General features: G+C 45.6%; 1 pseudogene; it reads left to right on the forward strand.

Annotated features, from left to right (window-relative positions):
- The first annotated feature begins 405 nt into the window (after positions 1–405).
- LOC119358479 overlaps positions 406–11,929 on the forward strand; it is a 40,182-nt pseudogene continuing 28,658 nt past the window's right edge.

The following is an 11,929-nucleotide window of genomic DNA, read 5'->3' on the forward strand; positions in this document are numbered from 1 at the left end:
ATTCTTGTTTATTCTCAAATTTAAAATTGTTTGTGACTTCTAAAAAATGTTTGTGTTTCAAAGAATTTTCTTGAATTATTGTTGATTTTTACAAATTTTTGTGTGATTTCAACAATTTTTCTCTAATTTTAAAAAATGATTATGTATTCCAAAAAGTTCTCATGAAATGTTTATTGTACTTATTTTTTTATTGTCAAAAAAAAACCTAGAATAGGATAGAACCACAAACACAAAAGGGAATGCAAATGAACAGAAGAAAACTGATGGAACTGATCAATACATGGGACAGGCCCATCGAGTGATGCCCTGTGCCTCGACATCTTTATGTGGTATGTCTCAAATAGGGATTACCCCACACCCGTATGATCTACACCCAACATGGTATGCATTTCTTGAGGTTGGCGCATGGGGTCAGATGGTCCATCCACAGTTGGTATGCTTACATTCAGTTCCTCTTGGCATGAATTTTTATACGGAAGGATGTTGCATTTCCTTCAGAACCTTCAGACTGCAATAGATGTTTCCATGTAGCTCTTATCGAGTACTACTGATTAAATGTCACTGTTTTTTTCCTGATTTTTACTGCATTTCATTGAAAACTTCATATTTCAGTAGATGTTTCCATGCATTCGTTAAGAACTTCAGACTGCAATAGTACTGTCACGGTTTATGCCTTCTGTAGTTTGGGGACTATGTGTTTGTCGGTGACATTGGTGACATTCAGATAATACTAACCTCTAGGGAGAGCCTACTTTAGGAATTTTGTCTCAGGCTTCCAGATTGTTGGCTGAAGATGTGTTACAGTAATACAATCATGGATAATATAGTTATGTAAAACCACTTTCTCACGGATATTTACAATATTTCGATGGTTAATCCTTTTACATCAATATAACTAATTTCAAGATTTTATCTTACTTGGTGAGAATTATTTTCAACCAACCGAGTGACTGCCGGAAAAAGACGTGTGGAGGTGAACAGAGCGAGCAGCAATCTTCGTCGTCGGTCTGTACTCTCGCATCGCACGCTCTGTTACCCTCGCAACAATCTCTTGATCTATTTCTCGTATGGTCCATCTGGCAGTGGTGGAGATCGCCGGCAGCTTCGCCTTCTTCGGCGTGTCGGCGAACCTGATCACGTACCTGACGGGGCCGCTGGGCCACTCCAACGCTGCCGCGGCCGCCGCCGTCAACGCCTGGTCGGGGACGGCCTGCCGCCTCTGCTGGGCGCCTTCGTCGCCGACTCGTGGCTGGGCCGCTACCGCTCCATCATCCTTGCCTGCTCCCTCTACGTCCTGGTAATTACGTACTAAGTTAAAATCCTCCCAGCGGTTCTGATTGGAAGGAATGCACGATGTGATTGAGGTGTCAGGCGTGTGGGTTCAACCAACCGGGTAGTACTAGAGGTAATTGACCAATACTAGCACTAGTGGTTCAACCTCCTTTTCCAAATGAGCAGTGTAGGAAAACTCGGATTTTTAATTATTTGTATTTGGTACAACTTTTTCTTTAGGACATATTTGATATTTGATTTTTTTTGTTTTCTGTGCATGGATAATATACATTACCGTACAAAATAGTTGTCAAAGATGTAGCAGAACGTGTCAATAACCAAATGGATAGCATTTCAGAGGCCAAACACAGTAAATCTTAAATTTTACCAGATCGCACCGGATTGATGTTCTGGAATTGCTTATTATTAGTCCTGCTCAACTTGCAAGTATATGGATTTTTTTAATCTGGTTTGATGTTTGATACTGGGACGTGGCTAGCAGGCGCCCGAGGGCCCGCTGATGGGATCGAGAGCTCTTTCAAATATGGAAAGAGCTGCTGGCGCGCCCGACGCAGCCCACCAAAAAAGGAATCTTGTCCCACGTGTATTTATTTAGAGGTCCAAAAAGTTTGAAAAGCTATAACTTTTGATTTAAGCATCGATATCTAATTTCACTTTCACAGTTGTGTTTCTCGCGACGAGTTCTTCAAAACTAGATCTCATATAGATAGGTTTCGTCGAATTTTTTTTCGAGACAACTTAGGCAACTTTAGTGCTATACGAAACCAACTTCATTTTTTTTGCCTAGTAGGACTATCTATTAGGTTGGTTTGTGCAAAAATGAGAAAATCACACAAGAATATGAGGCACCTTTAGTGCTACATATAAGTAACTTCATTGCACTATATGTATCAATGAATTTTGTTAAAATTATCACAACTGTCCTACTATGGTTGCTCAATTGCCTACCATGGATATTCAGTTGCCTATCAGTGATGCCCAATTGCTTACAATACTATGAAATTGACCTACCATTGATATCCAGTTACCTGTTATTAATAATTAGTTACCTATCATTGCTGCTTAGTTGCCTAACTTTGCAAATTAGTTGCCTACAATTGTGAAGCTGCTTGTCATTGTGTTTTTCCTAAGTTGTCTAAAACACTATGAAGTTACCTATCGGTGGTGATTAGATGACTGGCATTTTAAGATCGTTATGCAACCCGAATATCAAACAAAAAAAGTTAGCAACTTTTCGGGTGTTTTTGTGCAACTCCAATGCATTCAACAAGCAACTCATGTGTGTTTTCCATCGTTATATCTGGATATTTCAATAATTTTCACGGGCAACCCATGCAAAAATTATGAACAACTTGTGTAGGCTTGTGGGCAACTATCTGATCCATCCCTATGAAACTTCTCATCACCCCCTATGCAACTTATCATCTATCACTACTTATGCAACCAGCTAACACCCACGACTTGGCTAGCCAACACCCATGCGCACTCCCACAGAAAAGGAAAGAATAAGGCTATCACACCATCCATCTCCACAGAGTTTTGAAATTTGAAATCATGATAGACAACTTATATCCCACAAAAACTTTTCAACATTATAGGCAACTTAGATCCCTTGATGGACAACTTTCATAGTATTTTAGGCAATTGGGGTGTGTAGGCAACTTCGTAGCAATATAGGCAACTTCGTTTCTGAGGCAGGCAACTTAGAAGCCATATTAGGCAATTTTCCACTCTGCGCTAAGCAACTTTCACAGTATCGTAGGAAACTAAACTATCGACAACTTAGTTTTTGATGTATGCAACTTAGCAACCATGGTAACCATCTATTAGACTATTGCACACAACTATTAGTAGGCTAGTAGGTGAATCACTAATACACACAACACACTTCATCTAGCATCAAAGTTGCTCCAATTTAGCACTAAAGTTGCCCCATCTAGCATCAAAGTTGCTTTTAAAAAGCATCAAACCATATTCATATGGGATCTAGTTTTAAAGAGTTCATCACGAGGAACCCAACGACAAAAACAGATCATAATTCCAACACGCGATTTGAAAGTTATAGCCTTTTGGAATTTTCTTGTAATGAAATTAATGCATCTTATGTCATCGTTGGCTTCATATGGTTGGTCGGACGAGTTCGTGAAAGATCAACATACTATAGTGGTTGAATCCTTCCATATATGGGCAACTTAGGATGATGTTAAGCTACTCGTGAGTCATGGCATGCAACTTAGGATATTGGTAGCCTACCTCGGAAACTAAGTTGCGTATAATACTATAAACTTGGAGGCGAAACTAGTTATGGTAGAAAACTTAGAGGTGAACCTAGTTAACACTACTAGGAAAACCCTTACCAGTAGCACTGGTTTTTGAGCTACCAGTAGCGCGGGTACCAGCGCTACTGCTACGGCGGCTACGGCTATTTTGTAGCTGTAGCGCTTTTTTAAACCAGCGCTACTGCTATCTGTATCTAGCAGTAGCGCGCCTCTGTCCATCGGTACTGCTAATACTAGTAGCGTGGCCCTTCAAAACAACGCTACTGGTAAGCAGCGCTGCTACTACAATACCCCACGCTACTGCTAGTAATTTCTTTTTTTATGTTGTTGTATTCGTATTTTTACAGGTTTTATATAGTTACAACATACACATACACTGGAACTATATGAAAAAGGAATGTCTCATCATCATCATCGAAGTGGGACAACATAGTCTCATCATATCAACATAGTCTCAACACAAATGATGTCGATCTCATCATCATCTCAAAATAGCGATACAAGTTAATGATCACATGTCTCTTACATTGTCACCTTAGACACATGTTTCATCATCTACCTAAACTAAGACATAAACGATAAGAGCGATCACGATGATCAAAAGCGGTATGATGTAGTAGTTTTTGCGGCGGCGTTGGTTCTGAATCCCCTGTTGTGCTATGAATCTCAAGTAACTAGTTTCGGCTTCCGCTCTGCTATCAAACCCTTTCTGGCTTCCGCCGGAGAAGCCAGAGACTTGGGCCTGACACTCTGGCCACTCATCATACACACCCGGAACATGCCCTACATACACGGCATATCACTTCCTCGCCATCGTTGATCTATATACCTGTCAGAGATGCACATATATATACCATGAAGCGAATTCAACAAAACAGTTATGAAATAGAAGCAACATATATAGTAAACATAGTTAACAAATTTCATCGTACCGAAAGTAATTAACTAGAGCGCGGCACCATACATCTAATAGTTTTGTCGTACTGAGAGACTCGAAGTTTCGTCGTACATAAAGTAACAAGTAACTAAACAGACACATTGTTTTTAAGCAGTGCACTCTTCCCATCTGTCCATATCCGGAAGGGTGCACCCAAGCTTAGTGAAAGGCATCATGTCCTGACGCTGTAGGGCAATGCGGGTTCGGACGTCAGCTCGCGATATTGGGCCGCCGTACAACATCCCATTCTCTTCGAGGACATCTTTGATGATGATGGACGCAATTTCCTGTTGGATCCGGTAGAAATCATTTCAAAGTCGATTATTCGGCACGGCTCCAAAGGCTTCGGCCCATCTCTGGATATGGGTATCGGATGAAGATTTCATGCAAAGTGATTGCACATCCCTTCTGTACTCCATCATTAGATGGATGACGTAGAATCCATCATTCTCACTTCTTGCTGGTTGCTGGATGCAACAGAAGTCAGTCTTGTGGCTGAAACAAAGCCTGGCCTTATTTGTTTTTTTTTTGCATTGGACATAGCCACCCCGCATGCTGAAGCCCAGTATAGCTCTGTCCAGAACATACTTTATGTGTGTGTAATCTTTCTTCTGAATGTTCTTCGACGGGTCCAAATATAGAGCGCGGGAGTAACGTGGGTAAAGAACAATGAGAACGGCATGACACCCTCCGCTGCGCAAAATACATGATCAAGTTTAGCCTCCATGCGTGCAAAGTAACTATTGAAATGCATGAAAGGATGTATGTGTTATAGTGCTATCCGCGGATGTCTTACCTGGGATGATAAGGTAGGAGAATTGTTTCTTTGTCCTTATTGCTGACCAAGAATTCTTCGATGTACTGACTCGCATATTGACGGTTGGCGTCGTTGATTGACAAGAAGCCGTCATGCATGTAGTATGGGTCCGCGACCGCAAGACCGGCGACTTGCTCTCTCCTGACGATGTAGTTCATGTGCAGCGCATACAGGCGGACGAAGGTGAAAGAACATGCGGTGCCCCCATGTTTGGTTTTGGTAATTGATGACAATCTCTATGGACTAATGGTTGCCTTGAGTTATATTTGAAGGTTTTGTCCATAGGCTTTTCTTGGAGTACATGTGTTGGTTTCAAGGAGAGTTTGTATCGACCAAGGTGCTATTTAAGGAATTACCTAAAGATTGGTCTTGTGAGAGGTTGATCAAGACTAAGTCAAAGAGTGAATCAAGTTGATCAACCCACAAAGCGTAGAAGATGTACCGAGAGGGATCAAGTGATCCCATGGTATGGTAAGCATTGTCAATTATGCTTTGTGTACTAACCCATGGTCTTCGTGAGGGTTCTTTGTGGGGTTAGGTTACGGTGTGCAAGTTCAAGTGGAGCATCACGAAGAGATCAAATGCTTGAAGCTTGCCGTACTTTGTGGTGACAATGGACTTGTGAAGATGTGCGGAAGAGTGGCTCACCCATAATGGAGTATGGGGAGCAATCAACTAGTCTTCATCGAGTCAACACAATCAAGAAAGGTTGCGGTGTGCAAGTTCAAGTGGAGCATCACGAAGAGATCAAATGCTTGAAGCTTGCCGTCCTTTGTGGTGACAATGGACTTGTGAAGATGTGCGGAAGAGTGGCTCACCCATAGTGGAGTATGGGGGAGCAATCCACTAGTCTTCATCGAGTCAACACAATCAAGAAAGGTGGTCCAACTTGAGGGAGTCAAGATCATCATCATCTAGCTCAAGTGGACCATGTGCAAGGCAAAGGTTTGCCCTTGATAGGTTTTCTATTTTACCGGTCTCATGATGGTAGTTGGGAGACCGGGTTATAGGGTCGATTGCCATACTATCAAGGGGGGGGCACTCGATGAGTAGCTTGATCGTATCGTTCGTTGAGAGCTCAAACCATTGCATCCTTGCATCATCTTTCTTGGTTCTTGTTTGGTTCTCTTTGTGAGTCTTAGAGCTTATGGTCATCTTGATGATAAGCTTGAGTTCATCGAAAACGGAGTTCGCATGCATATTCTATGATGTTTTCGATGTTGGAGGTTTTGCTGATTCGTCTCGGTTGGAGGTTTCACTCCTCTTTTTGTTAGGCATACCTCCCCTGCCTCTTCTTACTATAACCAGTCATTGTTTTGATGCTACTCGTCGTCTTGTTTCCAACAAGCTTGAGTTTGCTTAATTCGGAGCTCACATGCAGAAGTTATGGCAGTTCTTGTTTTCTTGAGTGTGGTTTTTGTCAGGGTCCCAGCGGTAGTACCGTGGTACCCAGCGGTAGTACCACTGAGGGGTCACAAGCGGCAGTACCGCTCCGCAGCGGTAGTACCGGCAGTGACTCCGCAGCAGTAATACCGCCGGCTTACCAGGTCCCTACCGCGTCGATTTGAGGGGTCTTTTTCTGTGTCAGATTGTGCGGTACCTCGCTGCGGCAGTACCGCTCCTTAGCGGCAGTACCGCCCTTCCTCCATGGTAGTACCGCCCGGTTCCCTCTTTCCCTTTACCCTTCGTTATGCGTGGCCCAACGGTAGTACCGCTGTCTCCTGCGGTACTACCACCCCAAGGTTCTTGTTTTGTTGCTCCTTTTCCCTGTTTCTTCCACCTAAGCAGTAGTATCGCTCGTGGAGCGATAGTACCGCTCGTGTGCGGGCTGAGCACATAACGGTTGGATTTTCCCCCTCCTAAAAGGGGGTCTTCTTCCCCTTTGAACCTTATCCTTTTAGCTCGTGTTCTTCCCCCATTGTTGACCTTCTTCGAGCTTGCTAACTCTCAATCCCTCCAATGATTCTTGCTAGTTCTTGAGGGAAAAGAGAGAGGAGATCTAGATCCACGTTTCCACCAATCACTTTCTCCTCTAAGTGAGGGGAACCCCTTGGATCTAGATCTTGGAGTTCTTCATGTTCTTCTTTCGTTCTTCCTCTCATTTTCTTCCCTAGCATTAGTTGCTTTGGTGGGATTGGGAGAGAAGGACTTGGGCACTCCGTGTGCCCTTGCCATTGCATTTGGTGCATCGGTTTGAGTTCTCCACGGTGATACGTGGAAGTGAAGTTTGAGAAGCTTATTACTCTTGGGTGTTTGGGCACCCTAGAGCTTGTTCCTCTTGGGTGCCTTGGCGCCCTAGACGGTTGGTGGTGTTCGAAGCTCAATCATTATGGTGTAAAGCTCCGGGCAAGCGTCCGGGTCTCCAATTAGGTTGTGGAGATTGCCCCGAGCAATTTGACGGGTACCGGTGACCGCCCCCAAGGGTTTCCATTTGTACGGGTTCGCTGACCGCCCTCAAGGGTCCCTTAGTGGAATCATGGCATCTTGCATTGTGCGAGGGCGTGAGGAGATTACGGTGGCCCCAGTGGCTTCTTGGGGAGCATTGTGCCTCCACACAGCTCCAAACAGAGATTAGCATCCGCAAGGGTGTGAACTTCGGGATACATCGTCGTCTCCGCGTGCCTCGGTTATCTCTTACCCGAGCCCTTTACTTATGCACTTTACTTTGCGATAGCTGTATTGTTTCTTGTCATATATATTGCTATCACCTAGTAGTTTATCTTGCTTAGCATAAGTTGTTGGTGCACATAGGTGAGCCTAGTTGTTTTAGGTTTTGTGCTTGGCAAATTAATCGCTAGGTTTATTCCGCATTTGTTCAAGCCTAAACCATAATTATTTTAAAGCGCCTATTCACCCCCCCTCTAGGTGACATCCACGATCTTTCAGAAGGTAAAATCGAGTGTCCTCATTTGGAACATCTGGAAGATGTAAACAAACCTCAGGAATAAGAGGTCCGCGGGGCATGTGTGGACATACATCTTGCAACTGCTCGATGAACCGTATAAAGTGGGTATCCTGGATCATCCGAGGCGAGGAGGCTTCTCTCTGTCGAAAGCACATGGTCATGGAGTCTCCTGAGATCCCCTTCTATGGCAGCTAGTGCATTCGCCGGTACCATTGGCTATCCCGTGACATGGATTAATGGCGCATGTTTCATCGGTACACGGTCAACCTTGGTCGAAGGCGGCTGGCTGCTAGAACCAACATGGCCAGCTTTATTGGATTTTCTCGCCACCGGTCTCTTCCTCTGCTTCTTCTTGGTGGGCTCAGGTGCTAGTGGGTCTGTCAGACCCTCCCTGAGCACCCCCACTAGTGTTGTCGGGCTCAGCTTTGGACGACTCTGGCTAATCAGTTGAGCTTGGGTTGAGCCGGCATCTGGAGGCGTGTCCTGCGAGGATTGCATGAACAAAGACTTCTTGCACACCCGAGGACGTTCCGTCTCTGGTACATGCATCTCATATTCATATGGTTGACTCATTGTTACATCGTTGTCAAAGGCAGTACTGAAATACTGGTTAGGGTCATCGTCGGCCTCCTCCATGTCATGATCCCTATCCTCTTCCATGGGGCAGATGGCATCATCTGCCGGCGAAACGGTTGGCCCTCCTTCCTCATGTCTCTCGATCTCAGCAAGCAGCGCAGACGATGGTTTTACTTGTGTAGGTGGTGTTGTGGTCATACCTTCCTGAGGTCCCGTTGGTGTGCTCCCGGCCACCTCGACACGAAGAAGATTTTTCGGCCACAGGATCGGCCAATTTTTGCATTGCCCAAGCTGCGTGGGGGTCTCGTCATCCTCTCCATCGGTTTGTATCGACGAGGGAGACCCTCGTAGCCCGCTTTCACACTCGCCACGGAGACCCTTAAGGCGTTATCAGGCATGTGCCGGTGGTGAAACAATCGATCCTTAGGCTTCACTATAGTACCCTTCCCCACATCCACCAACCCTCCCTTCATGTTGTAAAGGAGGGTGCACGGAGTGGAGTCGGCCTACAAAGGCATACACGTGCAGCGTCAGAGATCCAAAAAGAACGGCAACTGAAGATTAATTAATTAGTTGAGTTGATGAAGGTGCGACGACGCGTATTTACCGTGAGGGCGTCGAGCTCAGCCAATGTCGATGGCCCGGCATTCAAGCTAGAGATGGAGCTAGGGCTGCTGTGAGAGCTGGGCGGAAGAGCAGGTGCCGCTGGAGGAGGTGCGCCGGTTGCCATACTAGGTATGGGTATGGGTGCGGTGTTCATTGAGTTGCTCCCGCTGAAGCTAGGCATGGGAAAATCACTTGGTGGCGCATTTGGATTTTGTTGCACCCATGTGACCACTGATGGAATCAAGCTTGTAAAGGTAGCCACCATATCAGATCTACAGGCAGCGATTATCTCAGCTTTGGTCTCAGCTTTTGCTTTCTGCATCGCCTGCGCCACCTTCTCGTTGATGGTCACTTGACTGAACTTCTTTCTCTGTCTTTTGGCCTCGGGGTCCTTGTTATAATAGTACTTCCATGTGTCCCCATCCCCGGCGCCATGCACACGTCCATATTGCGGCCGCTGGCGGGGCGGGTGTCCCATCATTATGTTCATGGCCCGGTTGAAAGGAGTGTCCCACTTGTACTTCGCCGACGACTGAGTCGACGAGTCGCTCTCGGCCGCAAGCTTGTGTTTCTCTCTCTGCAAAATGGACCGTGAATCATTTACGAATGCGACTAGAATGTAGTAGACTTTGTTGATCGGAACCTAATATGTAAGGTGGTAAAAAGGATAATTACCAGTAATCTCATGAATTGCCTAGTCGGCCCGTCAGTGAATTTTTTTTTCTTGGGGTCCCACGAGAATCAGGCCCTGATGAAGTCGTGCTCCTGCTAGTCGGTGAACTCAGCCAATGGGTCTGGGATCCCCTGACGTTCACGCTCTGCGTCCTCCTTAGCCCACACGGGCCTCTTTCCCGTGTAACCACGACTTCCAAGGCGGTGGTTCCCCATGTTCTTTGCCTGCAGCTGCTTGCCTCTCTCCGACCTGGCCTTGGCAGCTTCTTCATTGCAAGTCTCCTTGAACCTTTCAAAGTCCTCTATCGTAATTTTCGGATTGTCTGCAACAATCTCGGCGTAGGTTTCATGGTCTACTTGAATCACCCTTTTCACCCTAGTTTTCCAAGCGCTCAATGCATTGCTGAACTTCCCTAGGGCTTTGTTGTTGATTTTTTTCATGCCCTCATCATCCCATGGGTCGATATCGTCATTCCGACCGGGGAACTGGAATCTTGCGTGCAACCTAGTTAGAAGCAGCTTCTTCAAATGTTCATCCTTCCGTATTTTTGTGGTGTTGATGTTAGCGGTATATATCCCGTAGGATGCATCCTAGTTGGTTGCCGTAACACGCTGCCACTTCTCGTGGCTCTATTGGCTCGAACTCGCCAGGGTGCACCGCCGTGACCACCATTCTTCCGGTGCCGAGCTCATTTGGGCGTCGTGTCCTCTTTTCCTTCTATCCCTCACTGACTTGGGAGGTCCCACCTTCCGTTCTGCAGTTAGGAACATCATCAACGCCAGTCTCAGTGCCGGTGTCGTTGGTGGCATCAGTGTCGGCACCAGCGCCACCACCGTCGTCATCCGTCATGACAAGGCGGTCCAGACACCTAGCTTCCTATCTCTCCTGATCCGCCAGAACGTCGAGGTAGGCGTGTGCTTGACCTAATTGGGACTGAGAACCTCCGGCCTCATCGGTGTCGGTCATGTTTCCTAGGGTTCAATGTCATAGTGGTTTAATTATCGAACTTTATATAATAAAGTGAATAATGACAAAAAAGTGACCTTTGTTTTACCAGAAATGTCGTTTCATTCCCGGAGCGACAAATCTCGAGCACTCGATATGTCCAACTTTCTAGCACAAGTCATGCCGAAATTCACGGAAAATTTCGGCATGACCTTTGCTAGAAAGTGCACATGTAGAGCGCCCGAAATTTGCCGGAATGGAAATGAATCAACATTTCCGGCAAAACATAGGTCACTTTGTTGCTGCTGACATATACACAATCATGAACATTGCTGCCCAACATATACAGAATCATGCATCATTATGAACACTTTAACAGCCACATTGTGAACACTCCCCCTTGCATCATTATGTGCTGACATATGAAGAGAGAGGGAACAGGGGGTGGCGCACCTCGGGGTCGGAGTCGCCGGGGCAGAGGGGGCCGGGGTCCTTCTCCTCCTCGTCGATCTGCGCCTAGCTTCGATCTGCAGAGAGAGAGTGACCAAACTGTAAGTTAAAAATCCTCATTTTCAAAATGGACAGCAACTACATAAGCTAATTTTCAAAAACTGTAACTTTCATTTCTATTTTCATTTAAAAACAAACACTAACAGCAAATTAAGCTAACTAACACTAACTAACTATCACTGGGCTAACACTAACTAACACTAACAGCAATTAACTAACTAGCACTAACAACAAATTAAGCAAAATAATTAACACTAACATCAATTAACTAACTAACTAACACTAACTATGTGGGGGGTATATCGGAGAGGAATGGGGTCGAGGCGGGGTGGGGCTGGCGTCGGCGTCGGGGTCGTCGGGGTCGCTGATCTGCAGAGAGCGGGAGGGG

This window comes from Triticum dicoccoides, chromosome 2A (genome assembly GCF_002162155.2).
Source record: "Triticum dicoccoides isolate Atlit2015 ecotype Zavitan chromosome 2A, WEW_v2.0, whole genome shotgun sequence".
NCBI classification, from domain to species: domain Eukaryota; kingdom Viridiplantae; phylum Streptophyta; class Magnoliopsida; order Poales; family Poaceae; genus Triticum; species Triticum dicoccoides.